Source organism: Lygodium microphyllum, chromosome 14 (assembly GCF_053477565.2).
Source record: "Lygodium microphyllum isolate KBCC chromosome 14, Lygodium_microphyllum_v1.1.10, whole genome shotgun sequence".
NCBI lineage: Eukaryota > Viridiplantae > Streptophyta > Polypodiopsida > Schizaeales > Lygodiaceae > Lygodium > Lygodium microphyllum.
Genome location: NC_141148.1, coordinates 49,017,270 through 49,025,079, shown reverse-complemented (window position 1 = coordinate 49,025,079; position 7,810 = coordinate 49,017,270). Strand labels below are relative to the sequence as shown.

Here is a 7,810-nt window from a genome sequence, read left to right as displayed (position 1 = left end):
ATATACGTAATATGTAAACTAAAAAATAAGTATAAAGTATACATATCTCGCGAGCTCACCCATCTTGTAAATGATATCACTCACATCTTTCGAAACACAATGGGATATGCTAGTAGGAAGGATGAACTGTATGTAAATATTCATACATTGTTAATTAGTCTACATAGTTACTTCACTAATTAATATATTTATGGCTATGAAAATCCTTACCTGAATCATTTTGTGCCAATCGTGAGACTTCAAATCGGATAGTTGCTCCACACCTCTTTTCTTTTTCTTTATGAAGGCTCCCTTGAGGCATCTCATATATCTTGTGGGAGTTTGAAAGCTACATATCTGCTGCTTCATCATCTTTTCTTCGGTCTTCGACAACATCCAAGGTGCACGCGGTGACTCAATCTTTCCTTTGGGTTTGATGCGTGGACAAGCTTGTCTCATACGCCCAATGCTACGTAAATCCTCCCTTATATTGACAGAATCACGAGCCCCGATTAAGTGATCCCATAATGTAGAGGCAATATTCTTGAATATATGCATGGGATCCAACAGGTGATTGATCTTGAGTTCAGTCCAATATGGGAGACGAAAAACTATAGAGAATCTAAGGCACAAACAATATATTATTTCTCACTCTCATAATGGAGTGTACTTTAAAGACAAACAAAAGAAGTAAACTAGTTACCGACTCATGCCGAGTGGAGGATGATCATTGGCGTGTGTCCAAGTGTCCTTCCAATCTTGAATGGTCAGAGATTGTGGAGTTCTTCCATTAGTGGGGGGTGCATATTGGGGGTGGTTAATAGGAACAAAACGATGATGATTGTCATAGATAACCTTCTTCAAGCATGTCGGTCTAGAAGAAACCGGAGAGGGACTCCAAATTAGACATGCATGATATCCTGATGTAGTTAAACCTGTAAAAAAAAGTGGGTTAATGATGACATATATTTGATTGAGGGTAAGAATGAATAAAATAGAGTACGCTGTCGTAGATTTTGTGTAAGAGCTGCTGAACACGGAGTTCAAGGTACAGCAATGGAAGAGACTAACAAGAAGAAAATTGAATTGTTGATGCCAAAGTACACTATATTTCTTGTCAAGAGTGTTACAAGAAGTTCATGATCAGGAAATTCTGGTGACAGTTACATTGAACAGAAGAATGAACATTATCTAGTAATCCAGTCAAACATGTCCCTTAGTGCAGAGATCCAACTATTGTCCAATACTGATTTCAGATGATCTCAGAGGTTTCTTTCTAATACAAAAAACATGTAATATATGGGGTCTTAAAGCAGTGCAGCCTTGTTCTTAAACAGGTACTGAAAGGTTGGAAGAATCAATCAGGGTCTTTAGCTGAATTGAATCATCACAAAAGTAGTGCCATAAGAAGACTTCATCATCTCAGAAGTTTTATAAAAACTTTCTATTCTTTTTAGATAGTAACAAGACTATTCACTTCTTGCTTCTGAGGGAAAGAGATGTCTGGCAGGTGACTAATTTTTTTTAAGATCTGATGCAGCTAAAAGGAATACATTGGAGCTTTGCAAAGTAATCATGGGAAGATCCACTTAATGACTTTGTAATTGTAGCTGACTATGATGAAACTAAGTGTCCAGGAAGTTGTAGATGCCATAGCAATTTGGAATCCCTTGAATCCATTTTCCCTTGTAGGGAAGACACAGAATTTGCATGGCCTGATGTTGACATTCACATCTACCGTTGCTCAACAGATAAATACATTTCAGATTTCAATAGCTGCTTGATACACTCTTGTTGCGGAAAATCTTGCAGAAAATCATCCTCATCTGGACCTTTATCCTTTCAATGGTTGCTTGCTTTATCAGACTATGTAGAAAATGCTATTAGTAACAACTTACAAATTCACGCCACAGGGAAAGAAGGGAAATTCAGCTTGCTCTGTTTTAATATGCATCCTCTGCGTAGCGCAGGAACTCTTCAAATAGATAACATTCAGGACACCATAAATGTCAACTTCCTCCCTTCCTGAAGATATACTCTGAACTACAATCTCATACAGCTGTTCACGAATTGCTACAGCAATAGCGGGGCCAACTTCAGGATCTTCAAGTTCAAGATCCCTACATAAAGACCTCGCAAACTCTTCTGGATTGCTGTCAAAATTTCCAACGTCCTTTAGACAATGTACTTTCTCTCCTATGGTCATCTCAAGGCCTTCATAAGAACGGAATTCAGACACTTGTCCCTGAATTGACTGCACAATATGTGGTAAAAATGAGGCAGGAAGATTCAAATCCTTCACCGTGCGCTTTGCAAAAGCTGTAACTTCATAGTCTGGATCTTCGGCATTCCACGTGAAAGAGTCCTTGTATCTTTGCCCTTCCAATTCAACATCGACGCGTATTGGGATGAGGTTCTCCGATGTTGGCATTCGAAACTTAACGTTCCACTTCGACGATCCTCCATGGCCTCCTTTCATGTGCCGCTTGAGGCTGTTGTTCACTTCTGAACATGGCGATAGTTATTCGGATGCAGGCGACCAATTCTCCGCACGCGATCACAGAGACGGAAGGTGTCATTCCACAACGCCTCGAAGATCGATCGATGCATCCCCAAAACAACCCAAGAGAGAGAAAAGGAAGGGGCCCCATTCAAATTCTTTTTTTTCCTTCGTATCCTGCCCTGCTTTTTCTCTCCTTTCTCCCCCAATTAGCATTGCCCCTTCCCTCCTTTTCGTCACACTCTCCTCTTTTCCCTCCCTTCTTAACATTTGAAATCCCTCATTAGCAGCACTGTCGTCAAGTCTCTTTGCCAATAATGGCATGAAAATCTCTCACCAGCATTGGATAAGGGTGAGATCCAGTTATGGACCTTAAAATATAGTGTGTAGTCACCTCATTTGAAACCAAGTATCTTATCGCTTCTGATGCCACATCTTTCAACGTACCTGTACCAAACTGGACAGCACGTACCTCAACTCCAAAAAGTCTCATTCTGAATACTTTAAGAGCCTGTCGTTCCATATCTTTGGCGCCCATGTAAACAACACATTGTAACCCAAAACAAGCACACACTGTAACAGTGATAACTCCATGCTTCTCATAGCACATTTCAATGCTTAGCCTCCTTCTTTCCAACTCCTGGATGTGGTTATCATTAGGTATTTTTGATGTAGCTGGAGAAGGAGAAGACAAAGTCCTAACATGTTCACCAGCATCAGTTGTGCTTTCCACTCAACCTTGCTCAACATAGGCTGAAAGCATCTCATCATATTCACCACTTTTGTCTCCAACTCCTCCCGACTATACTTATACGCATAAAATAAATGTTATCACAACAACTAAGTATGTACAAAGTACCAAATCCCATGCACAACTTTTGGGTGGTTTACACACTTCAAATGCACAGCAACACGACAACGCAACTACTTGAACACTCTCCATAGCTTGGAAAGTCATGCATGGTCCACAACAACATGCCCTTTAAAGTGAAATCTCTAGAGGACAATGATGCACTCACATCTTGCATCTCAATACCTCTCCATAGCATTTCTAGCTCCTCGATCAAAGACTCTAAGTAAACGTCCATGTTTTTTACTTTGTGTTTTCCAGGAATCAAAAGGGACAACATTACATGTCCTTTTTTTATTGCCATGGATGGAGGGATATTATAGTTCACCAATACCACTGGCCATATACTATATGAGGTGCTTTTGATGCCAAATGGATTTATTCCATCTAATCCTAGAACAAATCTCAAATTTCTGGGCTCTTCTTTGAAAGTAGGCCACAAATTGTCTACATGTTGCCAAGCTGGTATGTCTGAAGGAATTCTCTACTTTCCATCACTTGAATGGTAACTAGCATGCCATGACATGAGTCTCGTAATATATTCACACTTGAACATAAGTTGAATACGTGGAATAATAGGAAAATTTTGCAAAACCTTACGAGGCACATCCATTGATTTCATCTCCTGGTTGTATCTTGGTTCACCACAAATAGGACACTATCGTGCAGATGCATGATCCCCACAAAACAAGATGCAATCATTGACACATGCATGGATTTTAACGTAACCGAGACCTCCAAGAGATGTCAAGAAACGCCTTGCTTGCTCCCTTCTAGTTGGTAATTTATTTTTGTTTGGAAGCATTTGTGACAATAACCTGCATATATTGTGCAAACAGAGTTAACAAACTGCGAATATTGTCTGGAAGCATTTATGAAATAATATCAAATGATACATACTTCAATAATGCATTCAAGCTAGAATTACTCCATCCATAAATGGTTTGTAAGTTCAGTATCTTGAGAGATGCACGTAGAATGGAGTAGGTGCAACCTTTGTACAATGGAGTTCTCGATGCTATGTGTAGCGGGTCATCTGTCTCTCTAGTGGTGCCCTCCCCCTGAACCTCATGGGAAAATAAATCGTGCACCATGTTGTCCAAAATCTCTTCCTCTAAAACTTGATGGGGCATTTGAAGAGAGCGTACTATTGAGGATGTAATGTTTGTTGACTCAGCATGTCCCATATTAGTAGAAGATGATGACATAATTACACCTGAATCATAAGGACATATATGATTTTATTTGGTATATATGTCATATTCCCTAAATGCATTGATATTTACAACATGGAGGCAAACATTTTGATATTGAAAGACTAGGAAAGTCATGTTGATCCAAAAACAACCAAAAGCTAGTATCTAATCAATTTAATTGTAATTGCGCATCTATCAGCACGTGTAATATCTCTTATCTGCACATATACACGCGCAATTACACACACTTACAAACGCGCCATACAAATATTAAAAAAAATTAAAAAAAGTTGTGGCTTTCTTTTGAAACTAGTGCTTTCCTGCGTTTTTTGCGCGTTTTCTGTAGTTCGAGCTCGACATCACTAATTATGTCTATCTATCACTTCATGAAGACAATGAGGGAAGGAGATAAGAGTAAAAAGAGGTCAGGAGAAAGGAAGAGCCAACATCAAGGAAGAGAAGAAGAATCAAGCAACCTACCAAGGGAAGAGAGAAGGAGGATAAGGAGCTTGGAACCTAGCCGCCACCCGTCGGAACAAGCAAAGAAGGTGAGTTCTTCTTCTCTCTCTCAATCTTGTTTGCTTTCTCTTTGTCTGTTTGTCTCTCTCTCTCTCTCTCTCTTTACATGCTTTAGACTGTCATCTATGGAGGTTTTTTTTGCGCTTTTTTTATAACAGTTTGCAAAATATGGTCCAACTTTATGTCTCTGTCAGCGCATTTAGATGATAGTGTAAACGTAGGTATAGATGCACTGACAGACGCGGGTATAGATGGAGGTATAGACGCAATGTGTAATATGTTTTATCTGCATAGGGTAGTTATGGATTTTTGCTTGTGTAGATGTGGAATCCTGGATCTTCCAGCACTGATCGTGAGTTGGAACACATGAACAACACCTTAGCGGAGTTTTCTAGAGGTGTTAATAGCTTTTTTGGAGGCTTTTCAAACAAGGAGCAATTCATGGGGGAGATGACCAGTTATCTTGGTCGCCCTCCCACTGCAGAGGAGGTTTTTAGTGTTATGTCTGGGACACCTATCACATCTTTGCCTAGCACTGTCGCACAAACACCAAACCTTGGCACACCAAACCTTGGTACACCTCTACTAACAGGTACTCCATGCACTGTGCATACACATAGATTAGCCGATGCATAGGGATCAGCTGAAGTACATGGATCTCGGTCGAAGCACGTGCATCTGTAGAAGCACGTGCATCTGTAGAAGCACGTGCATCTGTAGAAGCACGTGCATCGAGTGAGGTAGAGGGTAGTGCTCGTCGAGGGAGGAGGGAGAGTCGTGCGGGAGGACGAGGAGGTCGAGGGCTTTGTGGGGGTTGCCTAGGAGGTGGCTCTCGATCACCCTCACTAGGAAATGAGGGAGGTGAGCCTCCACAAATGTACTACTCTGTCATAGATGTTGATGGTATCTTGGATAACCCTGAGGGGAGGGAAGTGATAGCCTACTTGAGGAGTGTCGTGCATGCCACATACAAAGATTGTATGTTTCCCTTCAAGCACCAAAAAAATGGTTTGTGGCAAGAGGTGCTGCAGGCAGTACATAGAAGGTACCCTTTATCCTGAGAATTCACGATTCTCAGATGATTGGGGACAGTCAAAGGTGAGAGACACACTTCATAACAAGAGGTCTCACCTTATGACGCGCGCCAAGGAGTCAATGTGGAGACAAGAGCAGGGGCGCCTTGGATATGGCCAACCACCCAATTTCCACCGCAGGGAGTGGAAAGCAGCCAAGAAAAGAGCAGCAGAGAAAAGAACAAGTCGCCAGCATGCAGAGGCGCGACGTATCCAGATGGCAACCATGGGATCATTGCATTATGGATCGGGTGGTAGGGAGTCATGGGAGACTGAGTTTGTAAGTATTATTTGATTTCTTTTTTTAAATTAAATTTTGTAATTTGTTTCAATTCATTATGTAGTGTGTTCTAATACGTTGTATATTAAATTTATTTTGTAGTATCATATCATTGGTAGGATGCCTACTCCTAGAGAGGTAGGCTACCATCGAGGTCTGATATGTATTACTTTCAGCTAGTGCTTGCGATCATGACCATGCTTGAGGTCACAAGCACTAGAACTCATCATGTAAAAACATTTTATCTATATATATGAAATTTCATATTCTACATACATTGTTTTGTTTTCAGTACAAAAATCTTCGAAATATGTACAAATGTTTCAGCACAGTACGCTCATGTTTCAGCACAGTATGCTCATCATGTTTTATTATCAATATATGGACTTTGGCTCTCCACATTCTTTTGCTTTCAGTATAATAATCTTTCTCTGCTTTCCCTAAGCATACAATTTGATGTTGATGGGGGGAAAAAAACCAGAGAGCATGTGGCTTGCAAAGCCACAGGCTCTTTGGTTTTTTTTTCATACCTCTGTTTAGCGCGTCTATCCGCATGTCTAAATTGTAGGAAAAATGTGCATCTATTATCGTCAAAAAATTGTAGAGTACATGCTTTTTTAGACGCGTAGTTACACGCGTGTATAGACACAGAATATGAATATATCTACTTTTTTATAACTATGATTATATATTTATGGAGCGTGTCAATAGGCGCATCTATATGGGCATGTAGGTTTCACTATAAGCGTGCTTGTAGACGCGAAATTTTAGACGTGCCAATAGACGCGGTAATAAACGCGCTCGACATTTTTTAACACAGTTCAAATATTGCGTCTACAAGCGCGTCTATGGAACCTTTTTGTTGTAGTGCACAATCTATTGTGGACCACATTTTGTCGATGTGCTCAACACTGAAATGTCACCTACGTGACCACGCTGCATTATAGATTTTGTAATGTACACCAAAACGGTTAGATTGGTTGTTGTGTGTAAAATCTAGATATGATTAGTCAACACAAACTTGAATGAGTTATGTTAGATATCACCAAATGAGAATGGAAGTCCACTTAAATGAGCACTCCCAAATCCCAAAAAGTCATGCATGGTCCAGATGAGAATGCACTACAAGATACAGACCTCATACCGATGTTCAAAGCGATGAAAATGTTCATAAAAAATACCCCCTTGTCACTAAACACATCACTATTAGCATCTCCCTAAAACCGTCACTTTTTTCAATTTTACGATGCAAATACAGACCCAAATAGTGATGCCTTGCGATGTGTATTGCAACACCAATAGGGACACGTGCTGTAAATTTATGACACTAATAGTGATGGTTACAGAGGTTTTTTTTTTTGTGGAGCCACATATAGCAATATGTGCTGTATTTATATTCTACAAATGGATTAC

The 7,810-nt window shown here is 40.2% G+C and overlaps 1 pseudogene; it reads right to left on the bottom strand.

Moving 5' to 3' along the window:
- Window positions 1-1,873: 1,873 nt before the first annotated feature.
- On the bottom strand, window positions 1,874-2,460 carry LOC148025582 (chromatin structure-remodeling complex protein BSH pseudogene; annotated as a pseudogene).
- Window positions 2,461-7,810: the final 5,350 nt, after the last annotated feature.